A 10,699-nucleotide genomic window follows, 5' to 3' on the forward strand; every position below is an offset into this window, starting at 1 on the left:
AGATGTAACTATATGCCCAAGCTAGTATCATAGATACTGCACGACCCCTTTTTTTTGTTTCTTTGAAAGAAAAACTCTACGACCTTTATTTGGATATGTCCTTTCCTGGTGGGGATGGACCCGTAAATAAATAAAGCTTCAAGTGAAGCACTTGATCCGCTGTTTGATGCGTATACATTGTAGCTGCTGATTTGTTGTCTGTAACTGTGGCGTGCTTAGTTGTATTTTTTTTATTGTTGTTGGCTTATAGATTCAGGTGTTTTTGCCGCAGCTCTTTTCTTTTTTGTGATCTGAAGTTCTGAACTCTAGTGGCAAAGCGGGTTAGCGGGAGCTTGGCGTCTCCTCACAGTGGAACTATGCAAGTTTCAGAGAATCAACAGGCAAGGATACGGTTCGTGGAACTGGAACCTGCGTACCAGGACCACGTACCCCGGCGGCGGGGTGCGGCCGTGCGGGGCTGGTTGCTCCGGGGCAAGCAGCCGGCAGGCGAGTAAAGAGAGAGCGGGCAGGTGCGGCGCGCGTAGGCCCCGGCTTCGTGGCGTGACGCGCGCTAGCTAGCTCCCGTGTCGGCAGCGGCAGCGGCTTGCATTGAGTGATCATCCTCTCCTCCCGCGGCCGTGGAGCAGAAGGGATGGTGGCGGGGACTTGTTGGCCATTACGTGACTAACGCGCGGGTGTGCTAGCCTGCTCCGGCCGGCCGGATCGGAGCCCCGCCGGGCGCCGGGCCCGGATGTGTCGACCCGGCCGCGTCCCTGAGCCTCCATGCCGTATCGCTGGACGTGCCGTATCCCCTCATAAGGATCAAGATGTCTAAGAGGAGGGTTGAATTACGCTCTAACTAATTTATTTTTCCAGAATCAAGACATATACATAAGCCTAATCACGTCATCTGCCTAAATGTTAGAAAGCGCGGCTATTTCTAGTCGTTTCAAAGTTTTGCAATCTAGTTTAAACTATATACTAGCATGATATATAATTTAGGAATTGAAATTGCCGAAAGTAAAGAGAGAGTTAGAACGCGAAGGGGCTCATGGTGTAGTGGCAAAGGCCACTGGTCGGGGTGCCCCGCCCAGGGTTCAAACCCTAGGTGCCGCACCTAATTAAGTTTTAGAGGTGAATGCCGATTTTATTCCGAGGTATCAAAAGTATCGGCACTCTTCTCCTAATTCTTGGGAGACCACCCACGCAAGGGTGTCGTTTCCCTTTTGATCCGCACAAGTATCAAGTGCTCCCTAGCGGATATTCTCCAACTCCATGTCGGCGGATTCCAAACTGAGCACAAGCACAACCTTCCTTAGCTCACCAAGAACACCACCACCAAGCCGTTAGTTATGCCTATCACCAAGAGTAACAAACAACAGACTTCACTTGATCTAGATCAAGAAAAGAATGTGTGTGCACACCTGCTACTCTCTAAGCACTAATGCCGTCCTTAATCTTAAAAAAAAACTTTGCAAATCACTCTAGTGCTTCACTTGCCCTTAACTACCACCCCTCATGACGGTTTCCTTTCGCCCTCAGCAGATCGATTCATCCGTCGCCGTTCCGAGCTGCGCGAGTCGCGCCTTTCCCAGCGCCGTCGCCCCCAGATCAGTACCTGCCGCCGCTGTTGCCGTCGACCGCCGGCTGGAGTCCTGTGACCCACGCGGGAACTCATCCATCGGCGACAAGCTGATTCCATGGTGGATCTGATTTAGTTTCCACGGTGCCGGGGGCAATACTGTTATATTGTGATCCAAATTCTGATGGGAGAGTGTTGGAATTTGGGCTTGGCCCATTAAGGCCCATGTGGTGCAAACTTTTAATCCCACATTGCTAGTAGAAGTTGAGGAGACCACGTGACTCTCCTATATATATCTAACCCATAGGCTTCACCGGAGAATATCAATCCTATTATTCCTCTTGTAAGCCGCCGCTAGGCGTTGTACACAAACACCCGATATAGTGAAGTTCTTGCTGGCTGGCGCCCGTGGTTTTTACCCTTCGCATTGGAGGGGTTTTCCACGTTAAATCTTCGTGTCTTTCTGCGGTTTGATCTTTCTATTTTTCATCGTTTTGTTCGCCGTCGCTTCTAACAAGTGGTACCAGAGCCGTGGTTTCAAGTTTGGGTTTCGTGATGGCGTCGATGAAGTATGATCTACCGATGTTGGACTACAAGACAAGGTTCTCGCTGTGGCAAGTCAAGATGAGAGCTATTCTGGCGCAAACCAATGATCTTGATGAGGCGCTGGAAAAATTCGGGAAGAAAAAGAAGGATGAGTGGACCGATGAGGAGAAGCGCAAGGACCGTAAGGCTCTTTCTCTTATTCAGCTTCATCTATCTAATGATATTCTACAAGAAGTGCTGCAGGAAAAGACTGCTGCAGAATTGTGGCTAAAACTGGAATCGATCTGCATGTCGAAGGATCTTACCAGTAAATTGCATATGAAGTTGAAGCTGTACACGCTTAAGATGCAGGAGGGTGATTCGGTGATGGGTCACCTATCTGTCTTCAAGGAGATCGTTGCAGACCTAGGGTCGATGGAGGTTAAGTATGAAGATGAGGACTTAGGTCTTCTTTTATTATGCTCTTTGCCAAGTTCTTATGCAAGTTTCCGTGACACCATACTATTAAGCCGTGATGAACTAACCCTTGCGGAAGTTTGTGAGGCACTCCAGTCTAAGGAGAAGATGAAAGGCATGGTGCAGACAGATGGCTCGTCCTCTAGGGGCGACGCTTTGCATGTCAGAGGCAGATCAGAGCAAAGATCCTCAAGTGATAACAACGATCGTGGCAAGAGCAATGACGGTAGAGGCCGCTCCCAGTCCAAAGGTCCCAAGAAGAAATTCTGTAAGTATTGCAAGAAGAAATCTCATATGATTGAGGATTGCTGGAAATTGCAGAATAAGGAGAAAAAGAAAAATAAATCTGATGGTAAGGCTAGTGTTGCTTCTGCTGGTGAAAACTCTGAGTCAGATTGTTTGGTTGTCTTTGCTGGTTGTGTTGCTGGTCATGATGAGTGGATTCTTGATTCTGCATGTTCTTTTCATATCTGCACTAATAGAGATTGGTTCAGTTCCTATGAGTCTTTGCAGAACGGTGATTTTGTGCGCATGGGAGATGATAACCCGTGTGAGATTATTGGCATTGGCTCTGTTCAGATCAAGACCCATGATGGCATGATTCGCATACTGAAGAATGTAAGGCACATACCAGGGATGAAAAGAAATCTGATCTCGTTGAGCACACTTGATAAAGAAGGACTCAAATACACCAGTTCAGGTGGAGTTGTGAAGGTATCTAAAGGTTCTCTTGTATGTTTGCTGGGTGATCTCAATCCTTCAAATTTATATGTTCTCAGAGGTTGTACTTTGCATGGTTCTGTTTCTGCTGCTAATGTTGCTAATGCTGAACCTAGTAAGACTGACCTTTGGCATATGCGTCTTGGACACATGAGTGAACTCGGTATGGCAGAATTGATGAAGAGAAACCTGCTGGATGGCTGCATTCTGAGTGGCAAGAAGTTCTGTGAGCATTGTGTATTTGGTAAGCATAAGAGGGTCAAATTCAATACCTCTGTTCATACCACAAAAGGTACACTTGATTATGTTCATGCTGATTTGTGGGGTCCTTCACGTAAGCCTTCATATGGTGGTGCTCGTTATATGCTTACCATTATTGATGATTACTCTAGAAGAGTCTGGCCTTATTTTCTGAAAAGCAAAGATGATACTTTTGCTGCTTTTATAGAATGGAAAGTTATGATAGAAAGGCAAACTGAGAAGAAGGTCAAGGTGCTTCGAACTGATAATGGTGGAGAGTTCTGTTCGGATGCTTTTGATGATTATTGCAGAAAAGAAGGTATTGTTAGGCATCACACCATACCATACACTCCTCAGCAGAATGGTGTGGCCGAGCGTATGAACAGGACTATCATCTCGAAGGCTCGTTGCATGCTGTCCAATGCCCATATGAACAAGCGTTTTTGGGCTGAGGCTGCTAATACAACATGTTATTTGATCAACAGATCGCCTTCTATTCCACTCAACAAGAAGACTCCTATTGAGGTATGGTCTGGTACACCTGCAGATTATTCACACTTGAGAGTTTTTGGCTGCACTGCTTATGCTCATGTTGATAATGGAAAATTAGAGCCTAGAGCTATTAAATGTCTGTTTCTTGGTTATGGTTCGGGAGTCAAAGGATATAAATTGTGGAATCCTGAAACTAGAAAGACTTTTATGAGCAGAAGTGTTGTTTTCAATGAATCTGTGATGTTTACTGACAGTTTGTCCACAGATGATGCTTTAGTTGAGAAATTGCAGTCACAAGTTAGTGTGCAGGTGGAGCTTATGGATGACCAGGAAAATGAAGTTGTTGGTAATGATGTTTCAGATAGTGTTCCTGATACTGTTCAGCACTCACCTCCAATTTCACAGTCTGATTTGCAGCATGAGGAGGATGTAGATTTACCTATTGCTCTTCGCAGATCAAAGAGGAGTTGTGGACCTCCAAACCGTTTAATTGAGAAGTGTAATCTGACTTATTATGCTTTGAGTTGTGCTGAACAGGTGGAGGATGCTAGTGAGCCAGCAACATATTCTGAAGCCATTGATTCAGTTGATAAGGAGAAGTGGATCTCAGCTATGCATGAGGAGATGCAGTCTCTTGAGAAGAATGGCACATGGGAGATTGTAAGCTTGCCTGAGAAAAAGAAGACTGTTCGCTGCAAATGGGTCTTCAAGAGAAAGGAGGGTTTGTCTTCTAGTGAGCCTCCAAGATTTAAGACAAGGTTAGTTGCAAAAGGTTTCAGTCAGATTCCTGGTGTTGACTATAATGATGTGTTCTCTCCAGTTGTGAAGCATAGCTCAATTCGGACTTTCTTTAGTATTGTTGCTATGCATGATCTTGAGCTTGAGCAGTTAGATGTGAAGACTGCATTTTTACATGGAGAGCTTGAGGAGGAAATTTACATGGATCAGCCAGAAGGATTCATAGTGCCAAGCAAAGAGAATTATGTTTGCAAATTAAAGAAATCCTTGTATGGTTTGAAACAGTCTCCTCGTCAGTGGTATAAGAGGTTTGATTCATTTATGTTGTTACATGGTTTTAAAAGATCTGAATATGATAGCTGTGTTTACATTAAGATTGTTGAGGAATCACCTATATACTTGCTGTTATATATTGATGACATGCTTATTGCTGCCAAGAGCAGAAAAAAAATCACTACAGTAAAGAAATTGTTGAGTAGTGAATTTGATATGAAGGATCTTGGTGTTGCTAAGAAAATTCTAGGTATGGAGATTACTAGAGACAGAAAATCTGGTTTATTATTTCTTAGTCAGCATAATTACATTAACAAGGTTCTTCAGCGTTTCAATATGCATGATTCAAAGCCAGTTAGTACTCCTATTGCACCTCACTTTAAATTGTCAGCTGCTCAGTGCCCTAGTTCTGAGGAGGATGTTGAATACATGTCAAAAGTCCCATATTCTAGTGCTGTTGGTTCTTTGATGTATGCCATGGTTTGCTCTCGCCCAGATTTATCATATGCTATGAGTTTGGTTAGCAGATACATGTCTAATCCTGGTAAAGAACACTGGAAGGCAGTTCAGTGGATTTTCAGGTACCTCAGAGGAACAGCAGATTCTTGTTTGAAGTTTGGGAGAACTGATCAGGGACTCATTGGTTATGTGGATTCAGATTATGCTGCTGATTTGGATAGGCGCAGGTCACTCACAGGTTATGTGTTCACTGTTAGCAGTTGTGCTGTGAGTTGGAAGGCTACTTTGCAGCCTGTTGTTGCTATGTCTACCACAGAAGCAGAATATATGGCTATTGCTGAAGCGTGCAAGGAGGCAGTTTGACTGAAAGGTTTGTTTACTGAGCTGTGTGGAGTTGGTTCTTGCATTGATCTATTCTGTGACAGTCAAAGTGCTATTTGCCTCACTAAAGATCAGATGTTTCATGAAAGGACAAAGCATATTGATGTCAAGTACCATTATGTTCGTGATGTTATTTCACAAGGTAAATTGAAGGTATGCAAGATCAGTACTCATGATAATTCAGCTGATATGATGACTAAACCAGTTCCTGTAGCTAAGTTTGAGCTTTGCTCAAACTTAGTTGGTTTGACAGTTTAGCCCAAGAGGTTATTTGGCGCCAGAAGTTCTGTTCTTTGTTGTGTTCAGGTGATGATTTTGATATGCTACAAGAAGGAATTTGTCTCAAGGTGGAGTATGTTATATTGTGATCCAAATTCTGATGGGAGAGTGTTGGAATTTGGGCTTGGCCCATTAAGGCCCATGTGGTGCAAACTTTTAATCCCACATTGCTAGTAGAAGTTGAGGAGACCACGTGACTCTCCTATATATATCTAACCCATAGGCTTCACCGGAGAATATCAATCCTATTATTCCTCTTGTAAGCCGCCGCTAGGCGTTGTACACAAACACCCGATATAGTGAAGTTCTTGCTGGCTGGCGCCCGTGGTTTTACCCTTCGCATTGGAGGGGTTTTCCACGTTAAATCTTCGTGTCTTTCTGCGGTTTGATCTTTCTATTTTTCATCGTTTTGTTCGCCGTCGCTTCTAACAAATACAACGTCAAGCTCGAAGGATCTGAAACGGTCGCCGCCCTCTCCCTCCGAGATTTCTCACTCGACGCGCCCTCTCCCAGAGATTTCTCATTCGACGCCGCTCTCTCACGTTTGGTCGTGGAGCCCTGATATCTTTTGGCTGTGGAGCTCGAATTTCTGTGCTGGCTAATTGCAGCCTTGCAGGCAGGGGCGGATGCACACCCCGGGCCACCCGGGCCGTGGCCCGGGGTTCGGCCCAAATTTTTTTCATTTTGCAGTAGTTTTTACCTCTGGATTTAGATTAATTGTTGAAAAATGACTTGGATCAATTGCTGAAGAAGAATAAATATATTACTTCGCGATGACGCTTTTTGTATGTTATCTATCTTTCTGTTTATATTTTCATGTATCTTTTGAACTGTGAGTTTGTGGACGTCTATACTTAAAACTCGGCCCGGGGTTCGACTCAATCCTGGTTCCGCCACTGCTTGCAGGCAACAAAGGTGAACATGCGCGCGACGAAATACCCCCCCCCCCCCCTCTTATATGCAGTCAGTAGATTTCTCTGCTCTTTATCTCTCTCACTTGTGCAGCCTGAAAACACCAGGGTCGATGGTCATGTGGCTGATCACAGCCGGGACATCGTGGTCGTCGTCATGGCATTGGTGCATTAGCTGGGTGTAGGAGAGGTTGCCGGGGAGCATCTTCTAATGTACATCCTGTCCAGGCAGGTGTATGTATTCTTTGTTTTTGCAGTTTTCTTAAGAACTTAGAGAATTATTCTCCAGTTTAATAGGTTTTATATGTGCAAATTAATGTCACCTGGTTTGCTTTTATCCGTGAAAATGAATACACATTGAGACATATAACTTGAATTGTATCCAGAGGTGTAAAGTTTGACGTGTAATTCCAGCAAAATCCTCTCTGTTCAGATTGGTTGATGATAGAATATTTTCATTCAAATTCTTGGGATGCATATGATGATGATGCCCAGTGCAAATTATTGTTTAATTTTTATCGCAACATAAGCTACTGCTTGAGATTGGAGAGTGTGATTTTGGTGTCTTGCGGTAACATTGATTGGTCATAACGTTTATTTGTTTATCGATTCATTGATTGAGCAAGGGGAGTTAGTTTTAAATAATTCTAGGAAGAATGGTGTGATTTGGTCATTAAATTGTTTTCTGGAGGGAGATAACTACATATTTAACTTGGTATATAGCCTGTATCTCTGGTATTTTTCCATGAACCAATTGCTATTTAAAAAACTCCACTTGCAGAATCTGACTATAAGAATTAACCTTATCCTTCCAATCATATAATCAGGAATGTTGAACCTTGCAGACCTTAAATATTGATCGTGGTTGACATTTATGGATGAAAGGAACACAAAACTAACAAATATATTTTTTTGGGTGGATGGATGTATTTATCTGCTCTGAACAAAAATGCCCATATTCCATGGCATTTTTTTCTGAAACGAATTCATACTGCATATATAGAAATTTTAAAATTTACCTTGCTGAGGTTCTGTTTAGTTTGTAAATTTGTGTCAATTATCTCCAGATTCTAAACTAGGCTATTCAGCCCGTAGGCTGCAAAAGAAGATTAAAGCCACTATTTTTGAGGTGTTCGGGTGTCAACCTATGTGGCTCTATGCACTTCTTATATGTATTCAAGATACATCATCATTTTCTGTGATTTCCAATTAGTAGTGCTGTCATAGGCAGACCAAAGCTTTATTTAAATTGTATATCCTTCCAGTATATGATACATGCATGTTGCTTCTTTCCTGTAGCCATGCAATTAATTATTTTATGATTATCATATTAATGGAAACATACACTTCATTTCCTGAAGTAGCTTTTGTATATAAGTTGGTGATTTATTTCTTTTTGACAAAGGACATATGCAGTTTTAAGCTCTTTCGTATATATGTTGGCGAATTTTCCTAAACTTTGCACTGCTTATTTTTCTGGCAAAGCCTGATACAGAGGTGAGCTTAATTGCCTAGTAAAGCCAGCCTGTGTTCATCGACACAAATGCTACTGATTTCCCAGAGATATACAGCATTGCCAGTATATTATCAGCTTGTCTTTATCAATGCTGCATATCATTGCCATCACTGTTGTTTCTTGAATGTTGGAAATACTCATTGGTGCAGCATAGATAATTCTTTTTTTTTCTTTTGAATCAGGATGCCACTGCAGGTTTCATGACCATGGAGATGAGGCTGCCGAACAACGGTTGTACAAAGGGCATACACAGACGAGCTCTGCAAAAAAAGAGGTCAGTTACACCAGGCTGCTCGGATGGTCAAAAGCAATTATCCTCTCCTAATCATGATGCTGCCCCTATCCAATCTCGATTTCTTGTGTTGCTTAATTTTTTAATGTTCCTGAAATCTGAATTACCTAGAGGTATACATCTGGATTGCTTGTTGAATCCCAATGCCTCATCTCCTTTTTGTTGTCTCTGGAGGGATACAGATGGATACGGATGATCGGATCGATCCTTCTGCGACAACCATTCTGACCCTGCTGGAGGCGATAGCTAGACCGCAATCAACATCTCATGAATCCAACCTCTGCTGGTGCTACTGCTAACCTGACCTCTGCCTGTGGAACACCCTCTATACAAGTCTTGAGCTCCAGGACCATCTTCTTGCGAAACTTCCATGACCATAGGTTAGGTTCCTGTCTGCAACCCTGCACCTTTGAATATCATCAGTCTATTCTTCAGCTCCAACATTTTGTTATGGCTTTTCCATGAGATGGGTCCTGCAAACTGCATTATCCTTGGTATATTATACCAGGGTGTTTGGTAGGTAAGCTATTTACATTTAAATATGTTGTTATTTGCTGCTAACAAATTATGTACCACAAATCCACAATGCATAGACTAGTGTGTAGACTGCAGAATTGGTGAGTAGACTAGTATGGTCGCCAATAACTGAGGTTTTTATGGTTCGGTTGCACTATTTTAGAAGATAGTATCTTTTTTGCATGTGCATATATGTCATTATTTGTGACAAGAAACCTATCTCTGCTACATCCCATCTAATTGAAGTTTTTCTAGTCACACATCAAAGTATTGTGATCAGGGGCGGATCTAGCGGTGGGTCTGGAGGGGCTCCAGCCCCTCCTACCACTGCTGGATCAATGGAGCCCCTCCTAAGCCAACTTTTTGACATTAATACACTGCGATGAGAGGCTAAAATTATCTAGAGGTAGAAGAAAGCCCCTCCTAATATTTATCCTGGATCCGCCACTGATTGTGATCAATTTGTTTGGCTTCAGATAATTGTGGCTTTCTGGTTCATTAGGTTTCATCCGGCCAAGCATGATAGATTTTGCTATCAGGCTTGTGTGGTTGCAAATCTTATGTTTTTATGGGTCACTCTCTTCATTTGGCAGAAACCTTACTTTGCTAGCATATAATTGAAGGTTCATCTTGTCACAGATGGGTGTACACATCTTTTTTCCTGATTCCATTGCAGGCTACAATGCCATTGTGTAAGAGGTTAAAAGCTAGCTGAAAGAATGACTACAACGGACAAGACTGTTCTTCAAGCAGATAGATAATAAATTTGGATTTTATCATATTCAATTTGTATCCCTTGATTACATGGCGTCACTACCTTGGAACAATTGTTGTGTTGCCCACGTACTGGCACATATGCATTGATTTTAATCAAGTGTACCGTGGTTGTCTTCAAACAAGGAAAATATAAGCTTGTTGGGCATTATGATGTATCTCATTGCAAAATCTTCAATTCCAAATACCAAGGCCCTAGTTAAAATACAAAACAAATTTACCTATACCTCGTCTTCGTTCCGGCTCGGTTATGGAATAAACTACTACTCTGTTTGCTTGGCTTCCCAGCCAACCAGTCCCCAGCAGTGCTCTCGTACCAAATCAACACCAGACAGCAATATTTCTCTTTTATAACAAATCAATACCAGCCATCAACTGCAGCCAAACGAACAGAGTGTATATAGAGAGAGAGCGCGCACGCTAATATATAGAGCCAAGCCAAAGAAATGCTGCACACGCAACACTGGCCGACTCATTCAGTCATAGAAAGAATGCACTGATCGAACTGAATCAATCGGTCGGCCAACGGCCACTGACACATGACT

General features: G+C 42.9%; 2 long non-coding RNA genes across 4 annotated transcripts; one reads left to right on the forward strand and one right to left on the reverse strand.

Annotated features, from left to right (window-relative positions):
• The first annotated feature begins 7,046 nt into the window (after positions 1–7,046).
• On the forward strand, positions 7,047–10,067 carry LOC120692858. 3 transcript variants are annotated; one of them, XR_005682759.1, is made up of 5 exons: positions 7,047–7,060; positions 7,151–7,290; positions 8,755–8,846; positions 9,039–9,244; positions 9,974–10,067. It is a non-coding gene; the product is annotated as an uncharacterized LOC120692858 (long non-coding RNA). The 3 variants fall into 3 exon arrangements; XR_005682758.1 differs by having other exon boundaries at positions 9,039–9,384; positions 9,974–10,024; XR_005682757.1 differs by lacking the exon at positions 9,974–10,067 and having other exon boundaries at positions 7,165–7,290; positions 9,039–9,180.
• On the reverse strand, positions 8,504–9,105 carry LOC120692859. The gene is made up of 2 exons (XR_005682760.1): positions 8,972–9,105; positions 8,504–8,832 (listed from the first exon to the last, which is right to left on the reverse strand). It is a non-coding gene; the product is annotated as an uncharacterized LOC120692859 (long non-coding RNA).
• Positions 10,068–10,699: the final 632 nt, after the last annotated feature.

The sequence above is a fragment of the Panicum virgatum genome, chromosome 9N, assembly GCF_016808335.1.
Source record: "Panicum virgatum strain AP13 chromosome 9N, P.virgatum_v5, whole genome shotgun sequence".
Taxonomy (NCBI): Eukaryota; Viridiplantae; Streptophyta; class Magnoliopsida; order Poales; family Poaceae; genus Panicum; species Panicum virgatum.